Source organism: Mytilus galloprovincialis, chromosome 6, assembly GCF_965363235.1.
Source record: "Mytilus galloprovincialis chromosome 6, xbMytGall1.hap1.1, whole genome shotgun sequence".
Lineage (NCBI taxonomy): Eukaryota > Metazoa > Mollusca > Bivalvia > Mytilida > Mytilidae > Mytilus > Mytilus galloprovincialis.
Window position 1 is genome coordinate 28,059,406 of NC_134843.1, and position 23,434 is coordinate 28,082,839.

At 32.4% G+C, this 23,434-nt stretch overlaps 1 pseudogene; it reads right to left on the reverse strand.

Annotated features, from left to right (window-relative positions):
* LOC143078557 (uncharacterized) overlaps window positions 1–23,434 on the reverse strand; it is a 53,744-nt pseudogene that overhangs the window by 23,874 nt on the left and 6,436 nt on the right.

Consider the following 23,434-nt stretch of genomic DNA (forward strand, 5'->3'; position numbering starts at 1 on the left):
GTTCTAATATTGAGCGTGAATGTCACTCTGGTATAAATTTTCTCTCTGTTAGTAACTTTAAATAGGTTTTAGAAATACGCGTTTGTCGGGTTTTTAAGCGATAATTTTACAAGATTTTACATTTTTTAATAAGATTTTACTTGGTCGAGATCAAATACTCCTATAATATGTATAGTATGGGATCCCATATACGAAAAAGATACAAAACATAATGTGTTTAATTAAAAAAAAATGATTAATTTGGTTTTATCTGAAATGAAAGTTTTTTATATTTGCTGAACATTAAGTAATAGTAAAAGTTCAATGATAAGTTAATATTGATATTAAAAGGCCTCCGAACAAAAAGGGGTGTTCAGATCCCCGAGCCCGAAGGGCGAGGGGATTTGAGCAGCCCTTTTTGTGAGGAGGTCCTTTAATGTCAATATTAACTTAATCATTGAACTTTTACTGACTTACAAACCGTCAAAAATATATGAAAAGTACAAAAAAGCACTTGCAGAAACCTAATTCCCCTGAACTGGACGAGTCTAAATATGTTTAACTTAAATGATAGTGGTGCAGAAAAATTGGTACCGTTAATGTTATTAAACAGTACTCAGACTGGTATATACAATTAACAGTTACCAAATTGAAATGAGACGGACCAATTTAATGCGATACATCATATATTTATTTATTTATGATAAAAAAAAAAAATAGCATCTAAATAACACCAAATGATAGTTTTACAAAATTAGGGGGTAAGTTTATATTTTTAGCCAACTTTTCAAAATAACGATTTCTTATTTAATAAATTAGCAATCAAAACCCCCGTACAGACCTCATTTATAACTGACCAATGAATATTATGCCCAACAACTTCATGCTATATATACTTGATATTTTTGATCTGTCAGTAATCATGAAATAATGTAGATTCGTAAAGATCAGACCTTAGAAAACAGTAAGTAAACTCTTCCAACAATTAGCTTTTTAAACAGCTTGTTTAAGAACTTTTAATCGGACAGTCCTAGATGCATAAGGTATTTCACAATATTCATCCGGCAAATGTTCCTTTTGTTTCTGATTTGGAAATTTCCTACATTAAGATACATGCGAATGCAAAATATTTAGTGTTGTCTATTCAGTCCAATTAATTAATAGATCTTGCTTTATTTGTGTGTTTTTCAAATAAGAACTATGCATGCAAACTTCAATGGATAAAACCGTATTAAACTAGGTTTCACTGTCCCGATCAAAACGAGTTGGGTGAGATATAGTCGCCAGTTCAATATATTATATGAAAACAAACACTTTAATTTAGTCGTCCGTTATTCCCTTTTCGTGTCTAAATGAAGCAAAAACACCTGAAAAAAACTTTCATCATTCTTAGTTTTATCCTTGCCTGACAAAAAAAATCATATTTTATAAATCGTATTTAAACATTAGATAAGAACAATAGTAAAAAAATATCTAAAACCTTTGAATAAGCAGTCATTTATGTGATAAACTGAAAAGACCCCCCCCCCCAAAAAAAAAGAAAAGAAAACAACATAAAAATTGAAATGAAAATTGTAAATTATAGCATTTTACAAGATCTTGTCTTTGTGTGCCAAGTACTAGTACTGTAACAGAGATATTAATCAAATTGTTGTTTGCTTTAAGTCCAGTAGCAAATATTTCATGCCTGTTAATGACTATAACACATGAATTTTAAATACAATAGGTAGGTCGTACAAAAGGTGCAAGAGTTTTTAATTTGATTCATAAAATCTACCCTGAAGTCGATCATCCATGTTTACGTGTAGTTTACAATATCATTTCACGCATCCAATTTAGATTAGATACTTTTAGCTCGCTTTAGTAACTGTGAGAATTCTGTGAAACTGTATTGTGTATTGTACTTTAGTTTTTGGTATGATATTCTGTACTATCGATCACTACTGCTCTCCTGGTTGGTCTCGTGTGGGGGCGTTCGCCTCGAGAGCGGGAGGTCATTAAAGAAGTACATGTAGGTCTGGTAAGGGCAGATTTCGGCCTCAATTTTCAAGTTCATCTAACGAAAGATTTTAGACACTTTCTAAACGCTTAAGAGTCTATTTCAATTGATTCAATTAGTTTATTTGAAAGATTTAAACTTATTAAGTCATTAAAACGCTCCAATTCAAGCTTACATATGAAAAATCTATCAAATATGCCAAAAATCGTCACTATTCAGATGGTTTTTGTCAAAAATGAAAGTGGCCGCATCCGTGTTCATCCTCAACCTTTATATATATTATGTATTATCATCAAATACAACTTACATTTCAATATTTTGAATGAACACGAATGCGGCCACTTTCATTTAAGACGGAAACCGTCTAAAATTTAACTAAAATGCTACAATTGTTAAGATTTCAGTAATTTAGCATGACTTAATAATGCTAGTACCCGATACATGTGCATTGTATTATCAAAAACAGCCCATATTTATGTAGCAGAAACATTCTACTTTTCAATAAATATTTAAACGATTACATTTTCAAAATTGTCTAAAACTGCTATATTTTGGGGCCAAAAAGGGGTCTTACTGAACCTACTCCTTTGTTCGAATCCCGAAAGGGTCAAACAAAGACGTTAGTTAAATTGGTATTCTATTTCAACGCTTAACACGTGGCATCATAAAGTAAGAGCACAGACTGGCCGGCTCAGCGTCGGAAATGTGTCCTGGTCGGGTGACTTTTCTTCCTGCGAACTAATATCTTGTGAACTTACACGATAAAAAAAATATACTCAGCTTGTCAGTCTAGTAAAAACGGGGTTAATGCTCTTATTATATTTCACGTAATCGTTTATTCGCCGCTGGTCGTCATCCATTATCATTATTGATTTTACCGTTTTATTATACAGTGAAGTGTTGGGATTATTATCTTTCACGGTAAATAATTATAGTAAATCAAATGTGCCTTTTCGGATATATAATATTTGACGGAAACTATTGAATTAACTCCGTATAACTATTATTTAGTCATGGGTCTGTTTCGAGCTCATTATTCTGTACACGGAATGTTCTATAAATAAAAAAAGACCGAACGTTGACTCTAAATATTTTTATTTATCTGTGTCTTTGGGTTGCTGTCGCATTTATGTAGACCTTTATCTCCTTTTATTCAAAACCAATATTTGCTTGGGTATAGAAATATTTACATCATTCTCTAGACCTCTCCCGTTCCACAGTATACCCTTGCTAAATTGGTGCGTTCGTTTGGCTTATTGGTTATATAAATACGCAGCTTTGTCCGATCAAAATATAATAGGAATGTATATCAGATGCCTGGTGCAGTGAGAATTCCAAGCTATCTTAACCTTAAAAAAACATTAGAGGAAAAGATGATCTACACACGAGTTGAATGATTGAAATGTGTAAACAACAAGTAAAGTCAGCTTAATCTTTTTAAATAATTATAAGTCGCATGGCTGATTTTAACAACATGTTTGTGACTTTTGCTAGAACAATAGTAGATGAAAAAAATATAACAAAACCGATTAGCAAGACAATATTAAAAAAAATGAAACGCTCAAAATAAGTTGAATCTTTTTTATAAATTGTTGCCAACCTTTTTTTATCTTTTTTTCCCCTTTTATGACAACTGTTATACCAGTCTGAGATATAAATAAACTTCAAACAGCAAATGTTGTCACCTAGACGAGGGAGCCGTCATTGTATGCTTCAATATATAAGTTATTGCCACTCAATGAAGATTGTTTTTCTGATGTAGTCCCTCCCCTGTTAGTTTTGCTGGAAATTATACAATGTAATCCCTGATGTGTACTACGACAACGTTTTTTTAATATTAAAAAAAAAAATTAAATGCAAAGGGAAAAATGATGGAAGAAATGCAAGATTTACGCCTAAAAATTCAAATGTAAATAAAAATGAAATATATAAAAAATCACTAAATAAAGCTGATTAATTTATTGCTCCTTTGTGTCCAGTGGCAAATATGTCATGCATATTCACGACTAGATTCAAAGTGGATCAATTTGAAGCAAATGTTCACAAGTTTAGAGTGGGACTTTTTACAATAAGGCAGAGCGTTCGCTAGAGGTAAAACGTATGCCGTAATAGAATAGATTTGAACAATAATGATCGAACTCGTTAGTTATAAAGCTCCCCTTCATTTTTTTTCTCCACGATAGACGAATGTCATATACAAAACGTCATGAATTTACAAACAATAACGGCCACTATAAGTAAATGAGATATGGACTTTTTTTATAAATTAATTCCTATTGCAGCCAACATCTCCTGGTTCGGGACAGGTTATTTATTTCCACAAAATACCGCCTGATTTTTGATCGAAGATATTAAAGCAAAAATTTGAATCAAACAAATTCTTGAAATGGTAAATTAAGGTATTTTGCTGGGTGTTTTTCCCAATCCTATTTCGGGCCCCCTGATTTTAAGAGGGCGTATCTAATTAGTCATGCCCGATTAGCTTTTATTGAATTGAACTTTAACTTAAAGACCCACATCGGATAAATAAGTTCGAGGTACAATAAGTAGACAATAGAAATCCTTTGTGAAATAAGATCGTCCCAGGTATCTTAGAAAATAAATTTGCGTTGAATAACAATGAAAAATGCACGAGCAGGTTTGTACATGTTGTAAGCTAGAAATCACATTCAACTGAAAAAGTTAAAAATATAAAAAAAGTAATTTGTTTTCGGATTTTTAATCGTGCTAATTCTCAAATAAAATTATTAAGATCATCCAGTCCAAGAAAATGAAATATATTTATTATCAGGTTTTGAAAACCCAGTAGTGCTTTTTTTATTATTATTAAAACGTTTACGTTTACGTTAACAAAAAAATCTGCAACGACATTCCATTTTGAGTAACATTTTGTTTGTAAAACTTAATTTTCAGATGACTAGGTTTTCTTTCCATTTCTGTAGGTTATTTTTAAAAACGTAATATATAGACATTGTATACCCCAAAAACCCGTTGAATGAACGCTTTAGGCATTTAGATTGATTGTTGGTTGCTTTACGCCGCATTAGCACAAAAAGGCTATATCGCGGCGATTAGGCATTTAGATAGATGGTGTACATGGACAACAGTCTCTTTAAACTCATTTGAATAATATGTATTGACATATTTGATGTTTATCTAAAATGAAACATCTATTTAGCAAGGTAAATAGCTTTCGCATGTATCAGATCCAGCTTTACTCCAGGAAGGGAAGTACAACTGAGAAAAGTTCGTCAAGGGAATAAGTGTAGAATATCCTAAATGGCAGTCGCTATCAACAGAAAAGAGATTTGAGAAAATACCGCGAGATATATATGAACTATTATAGACAACATTGAATTTTTATTTGTTTTCTGTTCTGAACTAAGATATTCTTACTGAAATACTAAAGTACAATAGAGAATTTAACAATCACATATTATCTTTTTATTTTTTTTACTTACTGGCAGATTCCAATACAATAGTAAACTTTACATCTGGAAATCCACTTTTAAGTGTTACAGTGTAATTTACAAAGTCCTCTACTTTCAAATCATGTATCGTCAGTGTCAAATTATAACCATCCAGTTGCACTTCCTTCCCATGGATCTTATCTTGTACTATAGTAGAGGAACTTAATAGTTGATATTTTGCTGAATTTTGTGTTGTTATTGGTTTTCCATCGCGAGTCCATACAAAACTGGTAAATGTTGGAACACTATACACATTAACATATATATCTACTGCTTTATCGATTTCACCAAACTGTTTTACTCTGTCAATGTTGTCTGGAGTAAGCACTGGCTGAGCTGAAATTATACAGAGATATTTGTTTTTGTTAAAATGACTGCATAGGAAACGTTGTAGGCATTCTTTCAAGAATTAATAATTCCTTAATTAAAGTTTTGTCAATAAAAAAAGCACAATGAAATATAGTTTCTTTACTGTAATCTTTTATAAAGATGAACATTTTGACAAACTTTGAATCTGAAATAGTTTGATCAAGACATGATCACATTAAAAAGTTAATATATTTTTTAAACAATGAAGATATTGACACACTAGTTATCATATTAACAGAGCTTACAAAATGAGACAACTCTCCATCCAAATAACAGTTTGCATGAACTAATAACATATCCTGAATTTCCTATTTAAGTTTGACAGATGACATTGAAGCTGAGAAGGATAATTAGAAGTTTTAAAAAGCAAAATACTGAACTCTGAGGAAAATTCAAAACGGAAAGTCCCTAACCAAATGGTCAAGTCAAATGATAAAACATATCAAACGAATGGGCAACAACTGTGATATTCGGGACTTGGTACAGGCATTTTCAAATGTATAAAATGGTGGATTGAACCTGTTTCTCAAGTATTCTGATTTTATTGTAGTAATGTCATTATGTTGAGCCAAGTCAACACATTAAATATGTTAAGATATGCGTTGACTTTATTTAAAAGTAAACAAAATATGTAGGAAATCATTTATTGTATACAATTATAAATGATCTTATTGACACAGTTTTTATAATTAAACTCTGAAGTCACTGTTTTTTTATTCAAAACTTAAAATTTTAATTGTGCAAAGATTTATTTTAATAGTTATTTGCATGATACAATGGTTTGGAAAAAAAAACATAATTAAGTACAATATGATCAACTACACATGATAGCAAACAATCCTACAAAGTTTAAAATCTTTTTGTTAAATGTACACTGATGCACAACTTAAGTTCGGTGTACCCTAAATGAACAAGATAGATTTTTTATGACATTAGATCGTTCAAAAATATGTAGTTAGTTATGCAATCACAATGTGTTTTGATACAATGTTAAACAAATGGAGAAAGTCATACCTTAATGAAAACTACACTTAAGAAAATATGATGACAAATAATCCATCCAAGCCTAAATTTTTTATAAAAATTTGATAGGAACAAGTGAATACTATCACATTAGCTTGATATGTTCCCATAAATAAATAACCCAGATTACCGTTCACAGTAACTAATCCAGATCCTGTCTGTTCAAGCTTATTGAATTTGTCCTCGATACCATTACTGGCTGTACACACATATTCTCCACTGTCCTGATGTCTTAACAATACTGGGACATCAGGTAACTTCAGAGTTTTATTTCCAACAAACTCTCGTATAAGCTCTCCATATCTGGACCTGTGTTGCCATTTATGATAGGTATACCTGTCTGGGTTACCACTAGGATTACATGTTACTGTTCTGTCAGCATCATTCTGTGTATATGTAGTTCTGGTAACAGTGATGTCTGGAGCATCTGTAACAAACAATGAATAAATAAATAAGATCATAACCACACCCAGATGAAAACTGTATGAACTGCATGGTAAGAACATACAAAATATAGTTATTCTATTACACATAATCAGGGAGATATTAAACATTACAAAATATCTTAACATTTTTTCAAGTAATCACTTGACCATGAAGAAGAGACCAAGGACAATAGACATACACTATGATGGACGGATACTTCATAGCACAAGTCATCTAAACAAAGTATGAAGTATCCATGCTTTCCACCTTCTTTAATATAAACCTTAGTTAGTTACTGTCAACGCCGATGCCACCGCCTCTATCGGACCATTATCCCTATGTCGCGCTTTCAAATGTGACGTAATTTTTTTGTCATATTTACATTTTCAAATATGACGTCACTTGTCGATGAGGTTTTGACTTATTTTGATGTGTCTATTTTTTGTGTTGCATTTTGTCGGGTTATGTCATGTATTTCGGTTGTTTCCTGTAATTAGTTAATACTTCAGTTTTATCATGTATATCTTTTGTTTAGTCATTTGATAAAATTTACTGTTTGCAAAAGTATAAATTATTCTAAAAAATAGGGATGTTCTGGTACCTAACAGAAAAACCTGGCCGTTTTTGTCACAACTTTTGGAACTTTTGGTCCTCGACGCTGTTCAACTTTGTACTTGTTTCGGCTTTCAAACTTTTGTATCTGGGCGTCACTAGTAAGACTTGTGTGGACAAAATGCACTTCTGGCGTTTTAAAATTATTATTCGTGTGTTTCTTTGTAAATTTGTTTTCTCCTTTTTATTTTTATTGTAGTCCTGTAATGTTGTGTTTTCATTTTGATGTTATATTCCACATGACCATAAAAGAGGGAGGTTTGGCATGCCACAAAACCAGGTTCAACCCACAATTTTTTCCTTGAAGAAGGTCGTGTACCAAGTCAGGAATATGGCCATTGTTATATTATAGCTCGTTTCTGTGTGTGTTATATTTTAACGTTGTGTTTCCGTTGTGTTGATTGTATTCTCTTATTTTTTAGTATGAATTCACATTACTATAAGACGTGTCACGGTACTTATCTATCCCAAATTCAAGTATTTGGTTTTGATGTTATATTTGTTATTCTCATAGGATTTTGTCGAATGCTTGATCCGTTTCTCTGTGTGTTACATTTTAATGTTGTGTCCTCTAATATTCAATGCGTTTCCCTCAGTTTTAGTTTGTTATCCCGATTTTGTTTTTTGTCCATGGATTTATGAGTTTTGAATAGCGGTATACTTCTGTTGCCTTTATTTTTCAGTGACAAAAGTCGCAGACTCGACAAAAACCAACACATTGAAGAACACTTTGTTTGCGAGATGTATAAACGTCGTGAATAAGCAATGCGTTTACTAGGTAGTCCCTAAATGTATTTGGTATATTCAAAGATCTTCACGGCAGATTAAAAGGGAACACCTCATTAAAAATTCTTGTCTACCGCTATATATTAAAAAAGCTACATATGTGTATATATAGATTGTGATTTTAGAATGAACTACTAATAATGCAAAGCTATCAAACGAGTCTATCTCATAACTTTAACAGCTTGGAGATCTACATTTGGATAGTTTGTATTTACCGTAATTCTTAAAATACATGTACAGAAAGGAAAGATATTAATAATCTAACAACGGTCATAATCTCCCTTTGAAAACCACTAAGAGAATGAAGCCTTAATCAGGATTTTTATCTTCCCGTACAGTAAAACAAACGGATAATTATACATTGTATGGATATGATCTTCGATTAAAAAAATTTCGAAGGTATCCATGTAATTATGCATATAAACTATAATAAATATAATAGTAGGCCAGTCAATTTCCTTTATTTACATTCTTTTGCACATATTGGTTGTCTGGCATGTAGTTATATACCATTCATTTGTTTCTTTTACTATTGTTACAAACATGTATACGATCATGGTTCAATTTGCCTTACACACGGTAGTACATGAGTTATTAGGTATATGTCACTGAGCCAGCAACCAAACGACACAGCTACAAAGCAGAAGACAAATAGCCAGATTATTTATATAAAATATATTGATATTACAGAATGAGAATAGTTCAATTACGTATCACTAAATAGCTGTTCCAGTAAAAAGTATACGATTTCAGTGAAGATAAATATTGTGGCTGCTTTGAAGTTTGTTATCAAGTAAAACATATGGCATGACACAGGTTATGTTCTTCTTATATATTTTATGATGGTATACATTGTAATACTAAACTCCTAACGGGAGAGATTGTGCCTGATATTCATATGATGAAGACATAATCTTTCAATCAGTTTAATTGAGGTCTGGAGCTGGCATGTCGGTAACTGCTAGTAGTCTGGTGTTATTTATATATTATTGACATTTTGTTTATTTTCTTTTGCTTCTTCTTCTGACATCGGACTCAGACTTCTCTGAAACTGAGTTATACTGTGCGTATAACTGTGCGTTTGTTTTTCTACATTGGCTAGAGGTAAAAGGGGGGGGAGGGGGTTGAAATCTCAAAAACATGTTTAACCCCACCCCATGTTTGCGTCTGTTCCAATTTAGGAGCCTCTGTCCTTTCTAAGCCTTGTATAATTTTTAATTTAAGTTTCTTGTGTATAATTCGGAGTGTAGTATGACGTCCATTATCACTCAACTAGTATACATATTTGGTAAGGGGCCATCGCCTCCGGGTCCTAGAGTTTCTCGCTGCATTGAAGACCTATTTGTGGCCTTCGGCTATTTTCTACTTTTTGGTCGGGTTTTTGTCTCATTGACATTTCTATTCTCAATTTTATATTATATGTGCTTTACTAGACAGTCTTAATTTGGAAAGACACAGGAGTAAACGATACAAAAATTCCTAGAGCGTGCATAAGCATATACTCAACCCATGCTGATAAATGATTTAATTAGTTCTAAACAAAATAGCTAAATATTTTACCGAAGGGTGCAAGTGGATGGACACTTGTGTATTCCTCACTACAAGGGGAATGCACTCGTAAGTGTTAAATATGACTGTTCTATTTATCCAACTTTTGTTTTAAAAGTAAGCTTTAGCAGAGGCATTTGTGTCCTCAGACACATTCTTTTATTTTTTAATTTAACATGAAATAAATGCCCATTTAGAGTGATTGAAAATAGACAAAACCTGTTTTTAAACTATTTGTACATTAGAGTTATTGCTTCGTTCTTTAAATTAGCAGAGAGCGTATATTTCTCCTAGCTTATGAAATGGATTGAAAAGTTCCTGTCGGTCGTTATCTTTGAGAGTTTCACATAATTTCAAATTTTCCGAAACTTTATTTCAAAATCTATTTGTTCGATTACTATCATTTTAAATTGTTGAACTTAAGTTTGATTTCTCATGACAATAATCTGTATACAAATTATCCTTCATTAGTTTTCAACACTGTTTGTTGATCTTTGGTTGAAATAGCATGTACATGCAAAAACCACTAAACAAAACTCAGAAGATTTGCTAAAATGGCCATGCTGAGACAGATAACAAACAGACTGATGAAATAAAATATGATATCAAATCTATTCGATAATTCCATTGAAAAACCCCATCTGTAATAATGAAAATGATGCCTGGCTATTGATAGGTAACACATAGGTGTGACATGATGACATGTGTATATGTGTACAATATAGTATACCTTCTATAAACGTTTAGAAAAAAATGTTGTATGATTGATAATGAGACAATTCTTCATTAGAGACCAAATAACATGAAGGCATGTATATCCTGAAAATAATCACATAACTGTTTATTTCATTTTGTTTGTTTGTAATATTTTTGGTCACATGTACATCTATTACTAAGTTTTATAAAATGCAATTTTGTAAGTAATTTGAATTATTACTGTTGCTACCAGTCACATCGACACACAAACCTTATAAATACCTAAGCTTACTTACATTTAACATCTAAAGTTTTACTCGCACTGACCCTGCCCACGGTATTGGATGCCTGACATGCTATACTTTGCTTGTCGTTGTTTCTGTCTACACTAAATGTCAATGCAGATATCACTGTGTTAGTGTCATTAGTTGCTGTAGCTGTATGTGGTATTGTAGAATTGGATGTTACATCATTCCCACCAATAGTCCATGTAAAGGTAGCTGCCGGTAGACTTCCATATGATGTACAGGATACTCTCAGTGGTACTGTCTCTTTTGTACTGACTTCATGTGTATTGAAGATTGGTGTTAATGGTGTTACTGAAATTGTAATGATGTATTCTTACATGTTTAAAAACATAACATACAAAGAGTATACATGTATCAGGAATGAATAATGTTGCAGCAGACCAAAGAACGCCACTGATTGATACATAATATTTGTCATATCATCAGCTCTGTACAAACTGTGACATCCTGCCAAAAATTTGTGTTTATGTCTGTTTCTACATAAACATACACATATATACTTCCACGGTACTAATAAGAATTTTCGATACCTTAGTTTGGTGTTGCACATTGTCAAACATTTCACTGATGTAAATGATGTCTTTGTACTAAATTAACTAGAGGTAGGATGTGCACTATGTTTTTGTTAGATGTAATTATATTTGTATTCATCTGATGAGTTAAGCCTTTTTCAATATATGTATATAGTTTGTTGTACTGTTACAACAATGTTGCAAGTAAAAAAGGGTGGTAGCGCTCAAAAACATTCATTGTGTCTGTTTAAAGTCAGGAGCCTGTAGTTCAGTGGTTGTCATAAGTTCATGTCTGTTATATACTTTTTTTCGTAAATTGTTTAGTTATGAATAACGCTTTTAGTTTTCTCAACTGAATTGTTTTATATTGTTCATGTCGGGATATTTTGAAGAAGACCATACGGTATGGGTTTTTCTCAGCCTTACGGTTGCCTATAATAATTAGCTTACATACACATGAACACTTCATTTGAACATTTTGTGGATACTTGTCTTATTGGCATTCATTCCACATCTCCTTAATTTTATATAAAGCATTGCAAATTTTATAATGAGTCGATTTATAATAGGTCGGGACAAAACAAGAAGCATGACTAAAAGGCCGAAACATTATACGTAACTTCTGTTCATAAAGACCTGAATTTTAGTTTACAAAAGTTTATAAGATCGTAAACTATTTTACCATTTGATGATAAACAGTGCAACTATTTTACTAATCGATCACTTTTACTTACAGTTTAGATATATTTGTACCGTTGTTGATATTAAACTATCTAATGCAGCACTGTTAGCTTGACATTCTATTGACTTCTGATGATAATCTCTATATATCATTGGGATTGTGTAGCTTACTTCCTGGATACTGTTTGGTCTTGAGCCGTCCAGAATTGACACGTTAGGTGCAGGCTTTCCACCAAGTGCTAAACATCTTATTAGCAGATCTACTCCTTCCGTTCCTTTCAACTTATTATCTGTTAACCCATAGAAATATAAATGTGTCGGAGGTTCTGTAAAGGATTATTTGCATTGTAGAAATCATGCCAATTTTTTTTCATAATGAAATAGTGGGCAAATATGCTAAATTTTAATACATATTTCTGTAACTCTTACTTGATTCTTACCTACTCCCCAAAAGTAGAATGTAAAGCCCTAATTATATAATATGCATGTTTTCCCCTATGTTACCTTGCTAAAGGGCACTTAAAAGAATTGGCAATATATCAAAAAGCTTGATAATATAACAAACAACTTTTTCTGAAAAATGAATTCGCAGTGGTAACAGTGATTAAATAGGTTAAACACAACATCAAGGAGAAAAGAATAATTGACTATGAAACAAATATTTCAAGAAAAAAAATATAAAAGCAGACAGACTGTGTTTTCGCAAGCCTAAAACGTAGACATTTAACATGAGGGTATCCAAATTGCACCTTTTTTGACAGTTTTTATACAATAAATTCTTTGGACAGTTCATAAAATTGGTCATTAGCAGATATTTTAGCACCATAAAGCAAGTCACTAAAAGAAGGGTCTTTAGAGACAAAATTGGTTTAACTGAATTAGAATCATAGTCATAACAGTGTGGACGAGACGAATCTTTGGCGGGATCAATGCTCCTTTTGTCTAGATTAGATTAGATTACTGTTTGTCAGTTGAGCCTACTCAATATGTTGTTTTTACAAAGGCCTTTTAAACGTACGCGGTCACCGAAGGGTTTTTAACGCCCGGAACAAGTAACTCGAAAATAATACTACATGCGTATTGATTAACATTGAATGTTTTAACATTCTCCACCGACAATAGACAATCAAATATAATATTAATCACAGCGCACGTTCTTTAATATAATAAACATTAAATTAAAACTTCGCTAGCTTCAAAAGTAGTTATGGAATGTGTAAGCAATAACCTTTTTCGGACTTGAGCACGATTTTTTAATTGTCGCTATCTTGTCTAAAAGTATTGATTTTTAACGAGTACATCATTACTTTGAATCGTGGTGTAAAACATAGGACTGTTCATGTACATCTACTGGGTCTTCGTTAATTTTAACTTTTATCTTGTCTTAAAGTATTAATTAATTTTTAACGAGTACATCATTACTTTGAATCGTGGTGTAACGTGTAAAACTTAGGATTGTTCATGTACATGTATTCATGAATCTCAGTGTCGTATTTCTTTCTATCTCAAATTATTAATTCTATTGAATTTGTTGGTTTTTTTTACCTTTTTCCTTAATTATTGCGGATCGCTTGAAAAGTATGTATCCGTTCGAAACATAATTACATTTATCCAGGACGCGTAAGAGTATCATTCATTGGCATACATACGTTCCCGCTAATATGATTATTTGATTACATAATAAGCAAAATGTATCAATTCTACTAAATACTATATAGCCGATCGCCCAGCATTACTGGTGGACCCCATATTTTATCAATATAAATATAATTTATAAAAGCTATATACATAAAGCATAAGTATGAGTATCAATGCACATAAAATTAACTTTCATTAAAAAATTCAATTGAATAATAGGTAAAAAAAAAAATAAAATCACAAAAATACTGAACTCCGATAAAAATTCGATTGGCAAAATCAAACGATAAAATATATCAATCGAATGGACAATAACTGTCATATTCCTGACTTGGTACAGGCAAAATTGTGTACAAACATATTTTGCTCTGTCATCAACGATCCCGCCGGCCAGGAAAAACAATTAAAACGAGTTACCTCGGTCAAACTCAATTTAAACTGCAGTCAAAAGACTACATTTTAAATAAAGTGGAAAATCAGGGAAACCTGTGTCTAAACCCAAATGCTCAGAATCCCTTCTCGAGAGTTATACTTGGACTGTAAATTATGTAAATGTACTATACTTAATAAGTAATAACTTAAGTTACTCTTTAGTAATTTATCTTATTCTTCTAAATACAAATTAGAATAATCTTGAATAGAACTTTATTTCACTGCTGTCCAGTCTGATGCTTGGCTAGAAGTGACCAACAAGGGAACATATTCCCAACTTAATATATATATCAGATGATATATATATATATATATATATATCATACGTGAACAAACGGAGAACCCGTATCAATATATTCACTAGTACCGTTATCGCATGAACCACTGAGGGTTCACGCAAATTATTTAGTTAGAAATAAAGCCTATGAAGGAATATTCGGACCCTTCATTATTGTTCATTCGGAACTTTTATTCTTCTTATCTGTATTAGATTCCTGCAATTAAGATATCTAAAACTTGGCAATAAAGAACTTTACACAGATCTCTAACTCACTTATGTACCATATGGTTATAAAAAGATATAGTTGATAATCTATACAGAAAACAAAGAGAAAAACATTCCGAAACGTATAATTCTTAAAGAATAATAATGATTCAAAACATGGACACATATGTACCTCAGTCTCTCAAAAAATCATTTAATTAATCTAGAAATGATTAATGAGACATTGCAACTAGTAGGAGACAATAATTAATGTTCCTTGGGACTGATCATCAATACGTGTAACTATCCCACGAGACGCAATAAGAGCTTAAGTGATCTTATTTAAAACCATTTTGAAGAGGCATACATTTTAAGTTCAAGATACAAAAGATTTCATAAATAAAACACACAATGTAAAAAGGGAATGCATTCGTATTGCCTATGATGAAACGTTAATGTACACAAATATGATAATTGATAATTTAAAAGAAACAGTTATCCATGCAGAAGATCTCATTTCTCATAACTTTAAACAAAAAATCACGAAAACACTGTTAAATTTCTGAATTATAGGCAACACACATAAGTTAGCAAAATACAATGTAAAGTTTTGAATTTTATTAAGTATGTTGATTGAAGGAACCGCATTTCATAATAATCGAATTATCCTGCGACTGATATGATTATATAATATTTGGTAAACTATGCTAGCCAGTGAGAGAAGATTTTAAAAGACATGTAAAATCTTAAAAAAGCGAGCTAAATGACATCAATTTGACCAGTGTTGTACAAGATATAAATCAATGGCAATATTGTTATACAAACAGTCACGATAATAAGCAAACATAAAAACAGGCTCCGGATTTGCATGGACATGGTATATCAATAGATATAGGAAGATGTGGTGTGAGTGCCAATGCGACAACTCTCCATCCAAATAACAATTTATAAAAGTAAACCATTATAGGTCAATGTAAGGCCTTCAACATGGAGCCTTGGCTCACACCGAACAAAAAGCTAGTAAGGGCCCCAAAATTACTAGTGTAAAATTATTCAAACGGGAAAACCAACGGTCGAATCTATATGAAAAAACGAGAAACGAGAAACACGTATAAATTACATAAACACACGACAACTACTGTACATCAGATTCCTGACTTAGGACAGGTGCAAACATTTGCAGCGGGATTAAACGTTTTAATGGTACCAAACCTTCTTTTTTTTTCTGAAACAATACCATAACGTCACAACATAGAAAACGTAAAATTAACTAGTGTTATGTTCTAATTCGCCAAGCTTAACCGAACATAAATTATTTAGTCAATAAAACTCAACACATGTATACTATAGAAATGAGCTCTCCTTGTGAGTAGCACACTTTCAGAATGAGCTCTCCTTGTGAGTAGCACACTTTAATACTTTATTTTTTCTTCAAACATCAAAACCATTTCATATATTCATATTTCAATATTCATTCAAACGTCCATCTGCATCTAATAACTCATCCAAGAAAATCACACAAGTTTCTTCAATACAACAAAGTCCGTATCGGGACTCCATCCCAACTAAAAATCAAAATCAACAACAATCTACAAAACACAATAAATACATTATTATTACAATTTATCTTGTCACATCATTAAACTGTCTAACTCAAATCTATCAAATGGGTGGGGTGGGGTGGGGATATGTATAACGAAACGGAGGTATGCTACTCTGAAAAGCAGAACGTCGAATAACTAGTCATAAACATATCTATTATTTATAATAAGATTCTGCACGAGAATCACGACCCTACCCTCGTACAACGGGTAGGATACCTGCATTGCGACATACAATCGCCAATCAAATCATACAATAACAAACCAGGTATGCAACCATGTGCTCATCAGCACGTGTTGAACATAAACAAACACAGACATGTGCTTCTGATACTATTAATACATATATTTATGTTCTTGTTCGCCAAGCTTAACCGAACATAAATTATTTTGTCAATAAAACTCAACACATGTATACTATAGGAATGAGCTCTCCTTGTGAGTAGCACACTTTCGAAATGACAAAGTAGATAATAGAAAACGGGTATGAAAACTACAAGCCAAGATTCTGAGTAACGAGCAGTTTTTCAGAAATGTTTTCACGCACATAACCGTCTTTTGCTGTATCCGAAGACCATCTACCGTGTTTCTTAAATATTCTTTCTTGAACACCAGCAGCAGCCACTCTGTTGCTCCACCTGCTCTTAAACTATGCATACAAATTTTGATTTGTCTAATCCCAAACATTCTAAAGCCTCTAACAGTATTTCTCTGGCTCTTGTATAAGACAAAAGGCGTATGACCCCTTAGCACGTACGTGTTAGTCTTTTTACGATATACAACGGATCTAAATATGAATTCTATAAAATCGTTTTTAATGTTCGCTTTGTTCAAGTATGTCTCTAACATTTGAACTGGACAGGTTACCGAAAAGGTTTTGGAAATATAAACATGAGTTCCTGCTCTTTGTTGGTCCGTTTTGCTTTTTTCGATGAATAAAGACATATATAATGAATGAAATGAAACATATGACCTTTTTAAATTAACTAATTCTGAAAATCTTAAAAATCCGGCATAGCTAACGAGACACATGCATGCTATTCTTCTATGGTTTAAAGTACTATTTGTATTGCCATATTTCAAAACCAGTTGATTAAGACTATGAGGAGTTATTTGTTCCTTCTTGTTAACAATGTGATGACCGATTGACCTTTGTGTACCTTCTTTTACGGAAGTACAATGAAAAGAATCACAAGGATTTACATATCCAGCTAATTTGTGTGTCCATTGAATGGCATAATATGCTTCATTTATCTTTGCAAAAGAATTATAATTTTTTCGTACGTGAATCAAATATAATGAGACATTATAATCTGATGCCGGTAAAGGCTTTATATCAAATAAATTACACCATTTACAAAAGCTATTAAATGCATACCTGTATTTCTTTCTAGTATTATCAGCTCTAGCATTTAAACAATAATCTGGAAGACATTTTGCAAGGTTGCTAAGAGCTTCATTCTGTGGTATATTATCCTTAGACCAACGACCAGTACTAAAAACGTCTGCAAAACGTATACATAAAATAAACAAATAATAACATTATAAAACTTCTTTTCTTTTTTTTTTATATATTTACATAATTTTATATCTCGTGTACATCGTACTAGTCACTAGACCTTGCTATAACGACAGATATAGCCGTGTCAGAACCAAATTTGCATTACAATGCAAATTTCCCATATTGTAAACAATTAACAATATGTACATAAATTCGAACATCATTAAGTCGCTTTCATCTTAATTGCCAGTATATCAGACTTAAAATGCTTGGTACCAAAAATGGAGTTTTTATTCTGTCTTTGAATAAATATATTTGGACCTGATGAAAAAGAACTTCTATAACGTAAGGTTGAAATTCCAATCTTCTATTAGAAATCATAGACCAAAATGCTGATGATGGCCATTTTGGAAAGATCAATGTTTCCTCATCTCTACAGAGAATGAGGTGTTTAATGCTTTTAGCCACTAAATTTATCGGAGAAACAATCCAATTATTTTCCAAAGTCCAATTTTGAGCGAAAGCGTCAATAGCAGTGCTTCCTGGATTCCAAAATTTTTAGTTGAACCTTTTAAATTTTGTATTATGAAAATTAGCAAATCTATCTTTTGTGTAAGGACCCCAAATTCCATTCATGAAAGTAAAAAACTGAAACGAGGGCTGCCAGTCATCAATATCAACTATTTTAGATATGAAATCAGCTTTGAAATTTTCACACCGAGGTATCCAAGTTGGACACAACATGATACCCTTCCTTGTACATATTCTTAAAATAGCATAAGCTAAATGTTGTAAATGTAACTTTGTACTGCCTTTATTGATTATATTTACACAATTTTGGTTGTCTGTATGCCATTTAACTGTTTTACATTTCAGATCGGGTTCAAACGAATTCAACGATAATTGAATAGCTCTGAGTTCAAGCCAAGTCGAACTCATTTTTTTCTCATTTTCATTCAACATACAATGAAAAATCTTTTCATTCGATACAACAGTATATGCACCTAAAGCTATATTACTTGGATCTGAATATACAATAATTTTCGGTAAAGAATCATTCAATAAACGCTTCTCATTAAGCGACAACAAATTTTCCTGCCAAAATTTCAATTCAGCTAATACACATTTTTCATATACTAAATATAGTTTTGAATCCAACGTTTTTCTGTTTTCTATCGCGAAATATATATGCCTCGTCATTAAATTTGTGATATACCCATAACTGGTGACATTGATATAATTCTTCCGGCAAATTGAGCCAACATACGTGCGTTCAAATTTGAAAATGATTTTAGTATAATATCAAGAGAATCTTTAGTGTCATTAATTCTGCGCTCTGGCACCTTTAAAGTAAAATCTTTTGAATCCCAAATCAACCCTAACCATTCTAAACACTGAACTGGTTCAAAAATTGATTTTTCTTCATTGACAATAAATCTAGCCAGTTTAAGTGATGACTTTACAAATTCATAAGTATTTTTACAATTTTGATAACCTTCATCCATGCCTAATCCATCGTCCAGATAAAGAACAATATTAACACCATTTTCTCGCCAATACTTTACCATTGATCTCAAATATTTAGTGAATATATAGGGGGCGCTACTTAAACCAAAAGCTAGTACAGAAAAGCAGTAGAACTTGTTATTCCAGGAAAAACCTAAATATGTTTGTTGTTCTTTACAGATGTCCAAATGAAAATATCCTGATTTTAAATCGAACTTAATTAAAAAATGATCTTTTTGGAAAAATTCCATTGCAATTTTCCAATCTTCAAATTTTACCTTGTTTTTCAAAACATAGAAATTCAATTCACTTAAATCTAAAATCAAACGCTTTTTACCAGTTTTTTGTGTAGCAACACTGAAACAACTCCCTCATGCAAAGCTCTGATTCCTTTCACGGATTTGGCTATACTTTTTGGACCTTTTGGATTAAAGCTCTTCATCTTTTATATAAGCTTTGGATTTCAGATATGTTGGCCATGAGCATCACTGAAGAGACATGTATTGTCGAAATGCGCATCTGGTGCAACAAAATTGGTACCGTTAATTTTATTACTACCACTGGGTCGATGCCTCTGCTGGTGGACTATTAGTACCCGAGGGTATCACCAGCCCAGTAGCCAGTACTTCGGTACTGGCATGAAAATACGGATTTTTTGTGTTATTAAAATTTGCTGTTACAAAATGATGGAAATTATTATAAATTAAGGAATGTATCTCCCTCATGCAAAGCTCTGATTCCTTTCATGGATTTGGCTATACTTTTTGGACCTTTTGGATTAAAGCTCTTCATCTTTTATATAAGCTTTGGATTTCAGATATTTTGGCCACGAGCATCACTGAAGAGACATGTATTGTCGAAATGCGCATCTGGTGCAACAAAATTGGTACCGTTAATTTTATTAACCACGAATGGTTGAAATGGTACTTCTAGAATACAGCCATTGCTAATTAGCTCGGATGCCGCTTCATTTACAAACAAACTTTTTTCTAAGGCAGATTTATTATTCCAAAATTTCATTGGAGGGGGTTGTTTCATAAATGGAATTATATAACCCTTTTCAATGGTGTACAACACAAATTTGTTGGTCCCAATGTGTTTCCAGAACTCTATATGTTTAAATAAGCTTAATTTTACTCCTTTAGCGATTTTTGAAAAATCTATATTGTCAAAATATTTAACATGTTGAAAGAGAACATTAATATAACCATTTAACATTAAATTGTCAACAAAAGTAATATACTCATCTTGTATCTTTTCACTCAAGGTTCCAAAGGTTGGTTTGTTTGTAGCTTTTGGGCAGTTCATCTTGAAGTGGCCAGTTTGAAGACACTCGTAACATGCGTCGTATGGGGTCGCCTTGTGGCGACGGAACCTCGGAAAGGGCTGCTGGGTAGCGTTTTTAGGCTGCTAATAACTGTTACTAGTATCAGAAGAGTTGGCAGGTCTAGAAACGGTGGCGGACGGCTTTGAGTACGGTTTTCCACGGGTTTTCTTTTCTTTGGTTGTCTTGAGGGCCCTGCTTTCTGCTTGCCGCAAACGTTTTTCATCTTCTGAGTCTGATGCAAGGTCATCACTTTCGTATTCGCAGACTGTAGACCAACCTGCTGGCGACTTGTCGGCAATCCAAATCAATTTATTCCTCCAGTTGAATTTTAGAATAAGGCCCGATATCAAATTGGTGCTTACGGAATCTTCCGCGGATGTACGTTTCTGAAGTTTCTGCAATTCGGAAACAATATCTGAGTTGAAGGAATATTGAATCTGATTTCCCTCACCCTTAAGCTTAACGGACACTTCCTTCTTGAGCTTCTTAGCTAGGGAGTCGTTCCCGGAGACTAATTCGTTCTTTAGAGAAGAAATCTTACTATCAAAATATGAAGTAAAAAGTTCGAAAGTTTGATCACTTATCTGTGGTACAGAACTAGACTTGGCACCTGAACGTACTGCAAAAGCAAAGTATCCTCGTCGTCTGGGTGGTATTCGGTCATTATATGTATAACGAAACGGAAGTATGCTACTCTGAAAGGCAGAACGTCGAATAACTAGTCATAAACATATTTATTATTTATAATAAGATTCTGCACAAGAATCACGATCCTACCCTCGTACAAACGGGTCGAATACCTGCATTGCGACATACAATAGCCAATCAAATCATACAATAACAAACCAGGTATGCAACCATGTGCTCATCAACACGTGTTGAACATAAAAAAACACAGACATGTGCTTCTGATACTTTTAATAAATATATTTGTCAACGGTTAACCGGTTAACCCTTTAACCGGTCGAACGACCGAATACCGAATACAAAATCGCTAACCGGACTTTTTTCAATATTGGTAGATTTGATATAAATTTGTTTTGAAATCATTAAAAAGTTATGTTTTATTTACAAATGAATTTGTCGTCGTGATAATTTATTAAACAGATTAATTGTCCAGTATATTGATTGCTATTGTTAATCCTAAAAACATAAAATCAATTAGAACCTGTTTCTCAGCTCGGGGCAGGATCTTAAAGAAACATATTTATTTTACATGTTTTTTAACAGTAACTTTACATCAGTAATGCGATTAAATTTTACGATTTACTTCATTAGTTCGTTTTTGATCTAATATTGTGTAGACCTACATCTAAATGTGCAACCTCCGTCCTGCAAGGCTTAGTCTGACTTTAAACGAAATGCTAACTCAAAAATTGTGAAATGCAAACCAATGCAAACTCAATGTATATGTGATAGTACGAGTAACATGCTTAAAGAAAAAAAGCAAACAAAGCAAAGAAAAAGGTCGTACGGTGAGCTATAGTTGTTAATTTCTGTGTCATTTTGGTCTCTTATGGAGAATTGTCTCATTGGCAATCATACTTCATCTTCTTTTTTATAATTAATCATTTCAAATTGAAGCACTCCAGATTATTTTCGGAGACAACAAGAGAAAAAGAAAGAACAACCGGTTTCAGACATATTCAATTCTTCGATATCAAGAATTTTTTTATTATCGAAATATATAACCCTCTGAAAATAATCACTTTTGAAAAAAAAAACAGTTTTAATAATATCTACAGGTAAATGAAAAATAACTTTGTCGTTTGAGGTATATTACATATGTGTATAACATTCTTTCAATAATTAGGAATACCAAGAAAGTTCTGTCATATAAATACATAATTTAACACTAGATACAAATAGGGGTGAATATGAACAATTAGAGCTAGCTGAAACTTCCCTGTACAGATTTAAAGAGAATAATCTTGATGTTCATACAAATGTAGTACGAAGAAGTGAAAATTAGTAGATATTCCAAATAATCAAAGCTGGTATATAGACAAGCTATATATTAATATAAAATAACAAAAAAAAACCACTATAAACAGTATCAACAGGTCGAATTAACAAGAAAATACTATTTGAGAGTACTCGCAGTTACTGACAGCTAGTTAAAAGCCAAAAACATTCAATAATAAAAAAAATCATGCATCAGAGACTAAAATTTACTAAAACACATCCCAGGGATTTTAGCATTTTAACGTCATGAACAGTCAGAGAAGACATGACTTGTGCAATGCCAAAAATTAATGTTTCGACAGGTAGTAGGATAGTGAGAAGCGACTTTTTTAGAGATCAAAATTAACGTGTGTGTGTCTCTCTACATCCCGCCTCAAAAGGAAATACAGATTAGTTATGTTTAATTTGCTAATGACAAAATCGATATTAGTGCCAATTTAATGTAAATTATATTCAGAGATCTAATTACAATATTGGTACGATAACCCTTACTTATAAGTTTGTTTAAAGGTTCGATGAGTTTACACGGATCACATAGTGATTTCCTCGCGTTAAGTACAATATTACCGTA